This window comes from Pelodiscus sinensis, chromosome 5 (assembly GCF_052426305.1).
Source record: "Pelodiscus sinensis isolate ZL-2025 chromosome 5, ASM5242630v1, whole genome shotgun sequence".
NCBI classification, from domain to species: domain Eukaryota; kingdom Metazoa; phylum Chordata; order Testudines; family Trionychidae; genus Pelodiscus; species Pelodiscus sinensis.
In genome coordinates, this window is record NC_143056.1 from 19,165,792 (window position 1) to 19,178,303 (window position 12,512).

Genomic DNA, 12,512 nt, shown 5'->3' on the forward strand with positions numbered 1-12,512 from the left:
ATATTTTGCTAGTAGTTAAGAAATAGAGCAATAGCCATTGTAACCATATGATTTATAAGCTTCTTTAATAAACCTGTAACTGTTTAAGCTTTAACCTGACTCCTTCAGTTGCTGTAATAGAACCAAGCACAATTTAAAAGAACTTCAGCCGGTCTTAAGGGACAGATATAGGGAGCCCTGACCGTCGGCTAACAGTCTGTCAACGTTACGTCAACAGAACTAAGCAGTAGTGTAGACACTTTTGTCGACAAAACCCTGTGGTCTAGACTCACCCTAATAGTGTATCACCTTGAGGCGCCATTGTGCAAGGTGTTATACAAATATACAGCAAGAGATAGTCCTTGCCCAAAGAATTTCCAGTGTTTATTTTAAGACAGAAGGATAGGAGAGGAAACAAAGGCATAAAGGTGAAATTGCTTGCTCAGAATTCAAACAGCAGAACTGGAAACAGAACCCATGTGGCCAGAGTTCTAGTACAGTGCATTGTTCAACGGATCACACTATGACTCAGTGGCCATCGTATCACTAGCAGGGCTTTCCTCAGCTGCTGTCCCAAAGGCAGTGGTCTCATCTGTGCAATTTAACAAACTTCTTCAAAAGAGGGCTCTTCTCAAGGGTAGGAGGCTTCTAGTTTGGGCAGGGCACAGTAAGCAAAGCACTTTGGAACATTTTGAACACATGATGAGAGAGAAAGCGAGAGAAAAACTACACATACAAGAGCTACTTGTGTGATTATGGTAAGAGAGAGAGGCCAAAGTTCAAATCCCCAGTCAGCCTGATTTGGAGTGAGCAAGAGTGAAAAACTTGGCCATGAAAGTAGAGCAACGATTAGTGCTTGGGTCACCTATTTCTGATTGGACATGGACACATACGTACTGTCCATCTCAGACCAGAAGGCCCTTGATCTGAACATGGACATTTTGACACAATCATGTTTTGGTGACAATGTTCAAAAGGTTTTGTTTTCATTCCAGTGCAGAATAAAAACAAATTCTGAAGCCTCAAAAGCTGCCACAAAATAGACTTCTTGTTCTCCAGCTAGTTCTAAGGGTAAGGCTGTTCTCATAGCATAGCATCTCAAATCTTCTGTATTTCCAGAAGCAACTGTCTCCCCTCAATATCTAACAGAAATAACTCTAGAAGGGATTCACACTGCTGAACCGTCTATGAGGTATTGTACCCTGTTGTCATTCTGCCTAACTAGCCTGAGAATATTGTCGGAAAAAAGGTTTTGAAGGATTGAACTAGAGCAGGGATAAATACTACAATGAAGACTAGTTGGGGCTAGAGTGTTAACTGTGGTTGGTTTTCCAGAGCCAACCAGGAAACAAAATTCTTAAAAATTAGTTGAGAGAACAGAGTGATTAATGGGGCATCATCCTTCCCCTTGTGCAGATTGATGCCACACCATCGCGTCTGTCAGGGTGCAATAATCCTGAATTATTAATTGTTGCCCTCCACTGAACGATTTGCTGCTTCAGCTCACCTCACAATGTACATCCTGTACATGTAGAACAAGAGCAAGATCTTCCTTGCATTTCCTCATAGACCCATTTTTATTTTAGCTCTGACACTATCTCGTTGCCCTCAACCACCTGAAAGAACCAACTAATTTAGAATTGTAAACCAGCAGGGAAAACAATTTTTCCCCTCTTTCACACCAGAGTATTTAATTATGAATTTATGCAAACAGAAATTTCAGAGCTCTCACTGCTCCATCAGTCTCTTGCCTGAGGTGCTTTCAAGCCCACAACAGCAGAACAGAGGGGGCGGAGTAAAGTACCAGCATTTCAGAGACAAACAGCTTTGAAAGCATGTTTCCGCCTGTTTAGTGCATGGCTGTATTCATTTTGAATTGTTCAAACAAGAGTCATTTGCTTGAATGCGGGGGGGGGGGGGGGGGGGCGGGGTTTAAGGCCCATTTATTCAGACAAATGAAAACTCATTAAAACAAGAAGAAAAGCCAAAAACAAGCATGAGACAATGTGAGGATGCCACTAGTATGGCAAAGGAAAACATGTTTCTCTCTCTAGTGACTGTGTCAGAACTGAAAAGACAAAGAACCTCTCACTTACACCAGTATAGTTTAGGCTCAAGTCCATTGAAACCACTGGCATTATGCCAGAATAAATCTATTGCTGATAAGAAGAGAACATGGCCTATGGCATCCTTCTGCTTGATTACTAAATGAAATGTGTTTGAAGTCAGAGTGATCGACTCCCATATACACTACGGTCACCTTATCCACACTGGCAATGGAAAAGGGACTTTAGAGTGGGAGTAAATTGTATTTGCACACACTGGCCGTGTCCAGATTCAGGGGTTTTTTCGGGAAAAGTAGCCTTTTCCCGAAAAAACTTCCCCTGTGTCCAGACTCAAGCCGTGTTCTTTCGACATTATTTCGAAAGAACGCGGCTTTTCTTTCGATGGCGGTAAACCTCGTTTCACGAGGAAGAACGCCTTCTTTCGAAAGTTCCTCTTTCGAAAGAAGGCGTTCTTCAATGTAAATAGGGCTTCTTCAAAAGAGAGCATCCAGACTCGCTGGGTGCTCTCTTTCGAAAAAGCGGATTGCTCTTTTGAAAGATCCGCCTGCAGTCTAGACGCGATCTTTCGAAAGAGGCTCTTTCGAAAGAAGCCTGCAGTCTAGACATAGCCACTGTGTGGCCCTTTCATACAAATGGAATGGTGAAAAGTGACTTCAGTGTAAATGAGACTCCGATCCAGCATTCCAAAGTTAGAGGCAAACACTGACTTTCTGAATGGCCCACTGTTTAATATTCCTAAAAATAATTCCCAACAGACAAGAATTAAAGCTTATGTGTGCAGGAGACAGAACCTTCTTCAAGAGCTGGTCTGAGGTTGTGGAATGAATGAATCTCCACAGGAACTCAGAGCCACCACAAACCTCACCACTAGGGCTGTGCACAGAAAAGCAATTTCATTTCACGGGAGATTTCAGTACTTCGAAATCTGATTTCCATTTGGAACAAAAAATCAAACAATTCAAAACTCTCCCGAAAAGGAAAAACCCTGAGGTCCCCCAACACTGAGGCTTTCTGCCTGGCTTGCTGCATTAGACCCATGGACCTGCAAAACTCTAGGAACCCTAGAGAAGCGGTGGATGTGGTATACCTAGAATTTAGTAAGGCATTTGATACGGTCTCACATGATATTCTTATCAATAAACTAGGAAAATACAACTTAGCTGGGGCTACTATAAGGTGGTTGCATAACTGGCTGGATAACCATACTCAGAGAGTAGTTATTAATGGTTCACAATCCTGCTGGAAAGGCATAACAAGTGGGGTTCTGCAGGGGTCTGTTTTGGGACCGGCTCTGTTCAATATCTTCATCAACAATTTAGATATTGGCATAGAAAGTACGTTTATTGAGTTTGCAGATGATACCAAGCTGGGAGGGGTTGCGACTGCTCTGGAGGAAAGGGTCATAATTCAAAATGATCTGTACAAATTGGAGACATGGTCTGAGATAAACAGGATGAAGTTTAATAAAGACAAATGCAAAGTGCTCCAGAATGGGAAGCAACTGTCTAGGAAGGAGTATGGCAGAAAGGGATCTAGGGGTTATAGTGGACCACAAGTTGAATATGAGTCAGCAGTGTGATGCTGTTGCAAAGAAAGCAAACATGATTCTGGGATGCATTAACACGTGTGTTGTGAGCAAGACACGAGAAGTCATTCTTCCGCTCTACAGTTGAGGGCTAACCAGCGCAGAGGAGTACTGTGTCCAGTTCTGGGCACCGCATTTCAAGAAGGATGTGGAGAAATTGGAGAGGGTCCAGAGAAGAGCAACAAGAATGATTAAAAGTCTAGAGAACATGACCTATAAAAGAAGGCGGAAAGAATTGGGTTTGTTTAGTTTAGAAGAGAGAAGATTGAAGGGGAACATGATAGCAGTTTTCAGGTATCTAAAAGGGTGTCATAAGGAGGAGGGAGAAAACTTGTTTTATCCTCAGAGGCCAAGATGAACAAGAAGCAATGGTCTTAAACTGCAGCAAGGGAGGTTTAGGTTGGACATTAAGAAAGAATTCCTAACTGTCAGGGTAGTCAAACACTGGAATAAATTGCCCAGGGAGGTTGTGGAATATCCATCTGTGGAGATATTTAAGAGTAGGTTAGATAAATGTCTATCAAGGATGGTCTAGACAGTATTTGATCCTGCCATGAGGACAGGGGACTGGACTCGATGACCTTTCGAGGTCCCTTCCAGTCATAGTATTCTATGATTCTATGCACATTTCTTCAACCTTCCTTCTGCACCACAAAAAACACAGTAGGATGTCCATTTAAAAATAAAAACAAAACCTGACCCCAACTACTTGTCATGCAGGATTCTCCCCCTTGGGAGGGGATAAGCAAGAAGAATGTATTACAAGTGACAGTGATCAGTCATGTCACTTACTACACTACTGAAAGGAGCTCCTATGCTATGGTCATGAAAGAATAAAAGATCCCAGACAGAATAAAATCATAATTTAAAATGTCATCTTTTTCACTGATGCTACATCTAGACTGTAAGCCTCTTTCAAAAAAGAGCGTCTAGACTACAACCAGTACAGGCAGTCCCCATGTTTCGTACAACATAGGGACTGTAGGTTTGTTCTTAAGTTGAATCTGTATGTAAGTCGGAACTGGCGTCAGCGGCTGCTGAAACTGATCAGTTTCAACCGCGGCTGAATCTGGACGCCAGTTCTGACTTACATACAGATTCAACTTAAGAAACCCAGGCGTCCCCAAGTCAGCTGCTGCTGAAACTGATCAGCGGCTGATTCCAAGAAGCCTGAGGCAGAGCAACTCTGCCTCGGGCTTCCTGTAGTCAGCCGCTGGTCAGTTTCAGCAGCGGCTGACTTGGGGACGCCTGGGGCAGAGCAGCTGGGGTGCTGCTGGGTTGCTCTAGTAGCACAGCTCCTTGGTGCTACTGGAGCAACCCAGCAGCATCCCAGCTGCTCTGCCCCAGGCATCCTGATTCAGCCGCTGCTGAAACTGACCAGCAGCGGCTGAATCAGGACGCCTGGGGCAGAGCAGCTGGGGTGCTGCCAGGTTGGTCTTCTGTGGGAGACCAGGGAGACGGGGATGGCGTGACCGCCCAAGTCCTCCACGGCTTTGCTCTGTCTCCATGGTCTGCTGACCTGGGAGACGCGGAGCAAAGCCACAGAGCACGTGGGCAGCGGGACAGTCCAGGCGCGCCGTGGCTGTCCCACTGTGGGCGTGCTCCGAGGCTTTGCTCCCCATTTCCCTGGTCTGCTGGTCGGGAGACGGGGAGCAAAGCCGCGGAGCTCGGCTGCAAGGGGACAGCTCAAGCGCGCCTGGGCTGTCCCACTGCGGGCGTGCTCCAAGGCTTTGCTCCCCGTCTCCCTGGTCTGCAGGCCATGGAGACGGAGCAAAGCCGTGGAGGAGCTTTCCTCGCCCAGGAGGACGGGAGCGGCGGACCGTGGCGCATCTGGGCGTCCCACCGCTCCCATCCTCCGGGGCGAAAAAAGCCCTGTTCGTAACTGCAGATCCGACATAAGTCGGATCTGCGTAACTCGGGGACTGCCTGTACTTTCGAAAAAGCAAGTCACTTTTTTTTAAAAGAAAGCACCCAGGCAGTCTGGATGCTCTCTTTCGAAAAGCACAGTTTGCATTACATAGCACCTTTTTTCGAAAGAGCACTTTTGAAAAAAAGCGTTCTTCCTTGAAAAATGAGGTTTTCCACAGTTGAAAAAAACTGCTGCGTTCTTTTGATTTAGTTTCGAAAGAACACGGCAGGAGTTGTGTTGCACAGCAGATGCAGGGGAAGTTTTTTCGAAAAAAGGCCACTATAGGACTGCCCGAATCTACAGCTGTCCTAAAGCTCTCCTCAGTTTTCTACTTGCATTTGATTTGTCTTTGTTTTTCTTTGATATTAATTTTTGACTGCTTGTGGCTGCAATGAGGTTTACTACCTAATTCGAATTAGAGGCTTTAAATCAGAGGCCTGTTTCATTGCCGCGTGTAGATGCGAGCAGTTACTTTGGGCTAGTCAATTTCTAAAATGGCGACTGGCCAGGAACATGCAAATCAAGCGCGGGATATTTAAATCCCGGGTTTCATTTGCAATTCCGGTCACCCTCATTAGCCTCCCTAAATCGATCTAGATGAATTCCCAGTGGCCAGGTTATATAAGGGTATGTCTACACTAGCCCTCTAGGTCGATCTGGATAGTGTAGACGTACCCTTATAGAATCTGGCCACTGGGAATTCATATGGCCCAGCATCATCATCGCTGAACTGGGCTCAGCATGCTGATGAAAATAGAGTGCCTTTAGAAGTAGCTTGAGACAACGTTGTGCACTGCTGAAGTCAATAGCGATGCACACAGGGGTGTACTATTTGAAGGCAGAACTGTTTCTGCTGCTGTTATATTTGTTTTGCATTGTACTATAAAAAAAACAGAAGGAAATTTGGAACTTCTGAATTAGCATATCATAGAGCCAGTAGGTTGCTGCAGTATCCAGAACAATCAAAAAATGTAAATAAGTTACCCATTGTGCTGTCAGGCAGGAAATGTGTTATTTACTGACTTGAAAATGGAAAACTGAAATAGACCCAACACTAGTAATGCTATGAGGGCCTGAATCCATGCCTGTTGAAGTAAGTGAGAGTTTTTCCCCAGACTTGAATGAGTTTTTTATCAGATTCTAAGGGATTTCTTCTTTATTAAATAAATTAATGACAGAAATGCAGGGGTTTTGAGGCAGCAGTTATTTATGCTAGGTGTGTAGTCATTTTAGCTGAGATTGTCCTATAGCTCTCCTCAGTTTTCTACTTGCATTTGATTTGTCTTTGTTTTTCTTTGATATTAATTGACTGCTTGTAGGTGTTCAATAGACTGTGGATGGATTCCAATGACTGGAAGCTTTGACTATCCTGATGTATGTATGTATGTTGATGTTAGAGTTAGCACTGAGAGAATTGTTTCAGGTTGTTGCTCTTTAGGAAATTGGTTGGGTTTTGTTTGTGTTTTAGTATAGAGTCAAATTCTTCAGTACTTACTGTGGCACCACCTGTAATCATACTGAAGTCTAGGAATTCAGCATGTTCTCCTTCATGATTCATGTACAGAACTCAGCGGCTCAGGGTAAAAGTGAGGCTGGTCTGCTCCTCATCTTTATCTCTCTGCACTGAATTTTGTTTGCATTTTGCATTTTATTGTGCTGTGAAAATCATGTAAAATATTTTTCAAAGAAAAAAACAGAAAAATTACCCCCCAAAATTCATCATGTTATCAGACAAATCCTGGCTCTGTTGAAGCCAATGACAAATCCACCTATGAGTTCAGAAGGATCAAGATATGGCTAATCCACACTGCAGCTTCACAAGAGAAGAAATTTAGAATTTGTGCTGGAAATTCAAGATGACACTCTGGCCTTGACTCATGCCAGGGTGCCTATTGGAAGGGAGGGACAAAGGGTTGTTTTGTCTCCACAGCATGAGTTATGGCTGATGTGTCATCCCCTATTTTCATATCCTTGTTCATGTGGTTTTATTAACCATTGCTTAAATATGTCCTGAGGTAATTAAATATTTACAAGGGGACCATGCCTTGTGTAAGGCAAAAATCATTCAGTTTTAAGAGGGTGACGTTTTCATACATGTTAGGTCTGCAAAAGACCAGTTAGAGTAAGAACTCATTATTTTCACAGGCAGGAAATTCTACCTTGTTCTGCCTGTTTGGTTCCTCATCAATGTGCTTTAAAATAACTATTTATTAAAATGGTCAGTTCATATCATGTCAATATATGAGAAAAGATGTGTTTTGTGTGTGTGTGTATGTGTGCGCGCGCACACGCTTTATTTTGATATTTCTATGAGTGGGCTCAAATGCATAATACTTATGAGATTGTCTGATTTTAATGCAGGTAATGCAACGCAGAGCTCAGTGATCCAAGAGAAAATTTCCCAGCAGGCCACACTTGACAAGCAGGTGTCACTCAATCATGCACGTTTTCACCTCCCTGAGAGGACAGATGGTCCCAGCCTACTTAGCAATTCCATCCTCCGTTGGCAGCTCCCTCTCCAATGCAGCGCCATAATAAAGATGCTCTGAGATTTGTGTTAATCTGTGGTCTTTGGGGTAAACTGTAAACAAAGTGTGTAGAGTTATCGTTTCTCATTATGAGCTGGACCTCTTATCTTCTCCTCTGCCTATAGCATGTAGATATCTTTAATAGCCTATACCCCTGGACTCAGCTTTCATGGAGATTAGTTCCTATCATTTTAAGCACTGCAGAATTACTTTGTCTGTAGAGGTTTGATCTAATCTGTCTGAAGCTTTTACTATGAGGACAGTATAAGACAGACTTATTTCTGCAAATTAGGAGAACAATGGTTTAAATTGGCTATCACTCCTGTTGCTGAATTTTATGTATATGCATGTGTTATACTTGCTGATTTCTTCTTCTGAGATGGAAGAAGATGATGTTATTCCTCTCCTCATCATTCAGAAATAAGTACAGCATGGATGGAAGGAAGAAAAAAACCCTAACATCTGACCACAGTATTGAGGGGAATTATTTGTCAATTCTTTTTTCACTGCTGTGATACATTTCTACTGCATGCAATTCCCTGTGTGTAAAAGGAAGATTATCTTCTCCTCAGAATCTGACAAGTGCAGTAAAAGAAAAAAAGAGAGAGAGACAGTTCTCAGAGTAAAGAGTGGCGCCACCTTTAATTTGTGCCATTAGGGAATTCCCCTGGACATTTTAAATGGGGAAAGGAAACACAGACAGTGTTTCTGAGTCCTTAGATTAGTCTTCAAGACAACACAGATTAATCCCAAATCACTATATCTATAGAATGAACTTGGAAATATATTACATAATTAAAATTAATTATCCGGAGTAAGAATGTGCAGGTGTCTCTAACAAAATAACCCCCCTTTTCATTATACATTGTTGGTGTAACACAGTGGGACACCATCCTTTGCTTTAAGCACTGCCATTCAACAGGAATTAGAGCCTGATCCAAAGCTCGGTGAAATCTGTGAGACTCTCCTTTGGCTTCAACAAGTTTTGGACCAGGTCCTTGACGTTTTGATGATACCCGATGAGAGGGGAGGTTGTAATAAGCTGGTAAGTTTCATTATGGGAGGATGTTACATATTTTCTCACTTTGTTGAAGGATACAATAAATGTCAAATATTAATTTAGAAGACTCAATAGATACCCATTGTCAGTGTAGATTTTCTTCCCTTCTCACTGGATGTGCAATTAGAACACTCTTCATTGTGAGTCAGAAGAAGCTTGTCTGGCCACCCAGAGCAGGAAAGTCCTTCCTGACCAGCTGGTGAAGAGTGCTGGAGGCAGCTGCAGAGGTGACCACATCTCTGACCTCATTCCTCACAGATGATTTGAAGGTGTTAAGAGACAGCCAAATGGGTTGGAGATGGAAATGGAAAGAAATAAAAGCAGATTTCTGATGACATGCCATGTATTGTAGCACTGATGAAGCACTCTGTTTAACAGAGTGACTGCATTCCCTCCATACAATGAGGGGTCACTCAACAGTCAAGTAAAGAGCTGTTGTTGAGGACTCACCCTTACCCTCAAAAGTAAGTTCCTTTATCTTTCACGAAAGTGGAGAGTGATTATATAAGCCATTATTCATGTGAATAACCCTTTCCTGATTATTATGTATTGTATGAAAGCACCTAAATGCCCCAATCAATAAGGGGGAACTTAAGAGGCAGTGAGGCCTAATGAACAGAACACTGGCCTGGGACTCAGAAAGCCTGAATTCTATTCCTGGCTCTGCTACTGGGTGACCTGAGTCAAGGCACATGATGGCTCTGTGCCTCAGTTTTCACATCGGTAAAATGGGGATAATACTTACCTGGTTGGAAAAGTACTTGGAGAGCTACTGATGAAAAATGTAGGTGCTATTACTGTTTCACAAGGCACTGTTCAGAGGCATTTTAAAAGATAGCCCCTATTCTGAAGACTTTATAGTCTAATTAAATAGGATAGAGGAAGGAGAAATAGAGGCACACAGAGGTGAGTTTACTTGCCCAAGGTTGTGCAACAGATCAAAGTATGAACTGGGAAAAGAACACGGGTCTCCTGCTTCTCCTGCTCTGTGCACCTTTTAAGTACGCCTCTTAATGTCAGCAGAATTACATTAGCGTATTTTCCTATTATTAACTGTCAGCAATAAAACAGAAATTGATTTTTAAGAATGTTAAAATAATATTAAGAACTACATTTGGGGTCATGGACTACTTCTTTTGCTTTGTGTTTGCACTGCATCTAGCACAGTGGACTAGGGCTCCTACATGCCACAGTAACAGAAACCAAAATTATCAATGAAGTTTTAAAAGAAAGACAAAACAAGCATGCCAGCCATACTATATGCATTACCATAGCATCTGCAATTATTACCTTACCCCTCTGCTTCTGAATTTGTAGGTGTGATCCCACTGCAACTACTTAGGATTGTGTGTGCACTTGACAAGTGTAACACGGCTTCGTACCCTTGAAAGGTGGAGGGAATATACATTTGAGCCCTCAAAGCATTCGCATATGGACATGCATTTGATGATGAGGCCCATTCACCTATAATTCTATCCTGGTATGTGCTGGAGGAAATTGTGTATGTAATAAAAGCTTGCTAATTTGTACTTCGCACCCCATAACTTGCAGACAAAACCCCAATGGCCTCTCCTCACTGCTTAGCAAAGATTTAATAAGAGGGAGTTGCATTGAGGTCTACTGGTATTAAGACTTTAATGATTATTATAGGGAGTATTTTTACATATTATTAATTTTACAAACGGTTGTGCAGAAGATTGGCTAGCAACCATGGAAAATGCTTTAAAATGATGTGAACTACACTAGCTTCACAGCTGTGATGTGAATTTTTATTTGTGAGAAAGCAAATTTGGGGTAATGAAAATATTTAGGTTACAATTGTGGCTTTGGACAAGCCCTGTATAAGGGTCAGCATATTGTTGCATGGCCCCAAAAGCAGCCCAAGAACTGGGCTATGATTCAGAGAGTCACAGCCTATCCGCTCCACTCCAGGGAGATTGGTCTACCTGAACTAGCCCATCCCTGGCAGAGACGTGTCCCCTAGTGAATTAGTGCAGCTTGTACCAGTGCAGCCAAGATTCTATCTTCTCCCTGCCCGCATCTCTGCATCTTCCAGCCACCTGTCCAGGATAAGGAATGGCAGCTCTGTCTCCATCACCACCATGATGCATATAATTGACTCAAGAGAGTAAGGAGGAGTTTAGCCATCACTCCCCAGCAATGGAGAATTAGACAGGCCATGGTCTGGCCCAGAATGAGTAAGACACTATGACAGCCTTAAATTCCACGCACACAGAAGAGGTCTGGATAATCCATTAAGGCTCAGCAAAAGAAGGATGCAAGAAATAGGAAGCAGAATGGCTTCTGCTGCTCAGAGATCACAAACCAAAAAAAACCAACAACAAAAAAACCCCTGTGCTGGAAAAGGGAGGAAGTCTAAAACAGCTATTGGTAGTCAGCTAATACTTTAGAGCCAAAGCCAGGGGAGCAAAAAGGAAAATAAGTTCTTGCTCATCAAAATGATGAAGGGAGTCATCATACACAAACTAAACACCAGGGCTACGTCTACACTGGCCCCTTTTCCGGAAGGGGCATGTAAATTTCACTAGTCGTCATAGGGAAATGCGCGGGGGATTTAAATATCCCCCGCGGCATTTAAATAAAAATGTCCGCCGCTTTTTTCCGGCTTTTAAAAAAGCCGGAAAAGAGCGTCTAGACTGGCCCCGATCCTCCGGAAAAAGTGCCCTTTTCCGGAGGCTCTTACTTTGAAGTAAGAATAAGAGCCTCCGGAAAAGGGCACTTTTTCCGGAGGATCGGGGCCAGTCTAGACGCTCTTTTCCGGCTTTTTTAAAAGCCGGAAAAAAGCGGCGGACATTTTTATTTAAATGCCGCGGGGGATATTTAAATCCCCCGCGCATTTCCCTACGACGACTAGTGAAATTTACATGCCCCTTCCGGAAAAGGGGCCAGTGTAGACGTAGCCCTTATGAACAAATCCAGTGTGTGATGTCATTCAGCCTAGAAAATCAGCTATTGGATGGCATTTTTATATGAAAGGTCATGGACAACTGAGAAGACATGAGAAGAAAGAAGGAAATAAGATACTGATTTTAAGTCAGAAAAGAAGAGTGGTCCTGGGAATTTCCATCCCCTGACTGAGACATTCAGAGGTGCCTAGGAAATTTAAACACCCAAATTCCAGTGCAGTTCATGAGAATTGGCCATCCTCTAGCCAACTTTGAAAAGTTCAGCACCTAATTTCATTTCAACCCCTTGTGACAAACACATACATCCTGATTAAACTCCTATTGACTTGGGAGTTAGATCAGGCCTTTGAAGGAAAATAGCCATACAGCCTAGACTTGGGAACCTTCCGACATAAACCTTTGGGTCAGAAAATGCTAATTTATCAAGAGGAAAAATGTTGGTCATAAAAGGGCACTCT

General features: G+C 42.9%; 2 long non-coding RNA genes across 2 annotated transcripts in view; one reads left to right on the forward strand and one right to left on the reverse strand.

Moving 5' to 3' along the window:
• The window catches only part of LOC112544776 (uncharacterized), a 242,001-nt gene that overhangs the window by 54,282 nt on the left and 175,207 nt on the right, over positions 1-12,512 (reverse strand). The gene's annotated exons all lie outside the window — the stretch shown is intronic.
• LOC106731553 (uncharacterized) lies at positions 530-8,090 on the forward strand. Its single transcript, XR_012903130.2, has 2 exons — positions 530-737; positions 7,901-8,090. It is a non-coding gene; the product is annotated as an uncharacterized LOC106731553 (long non-coding RNA).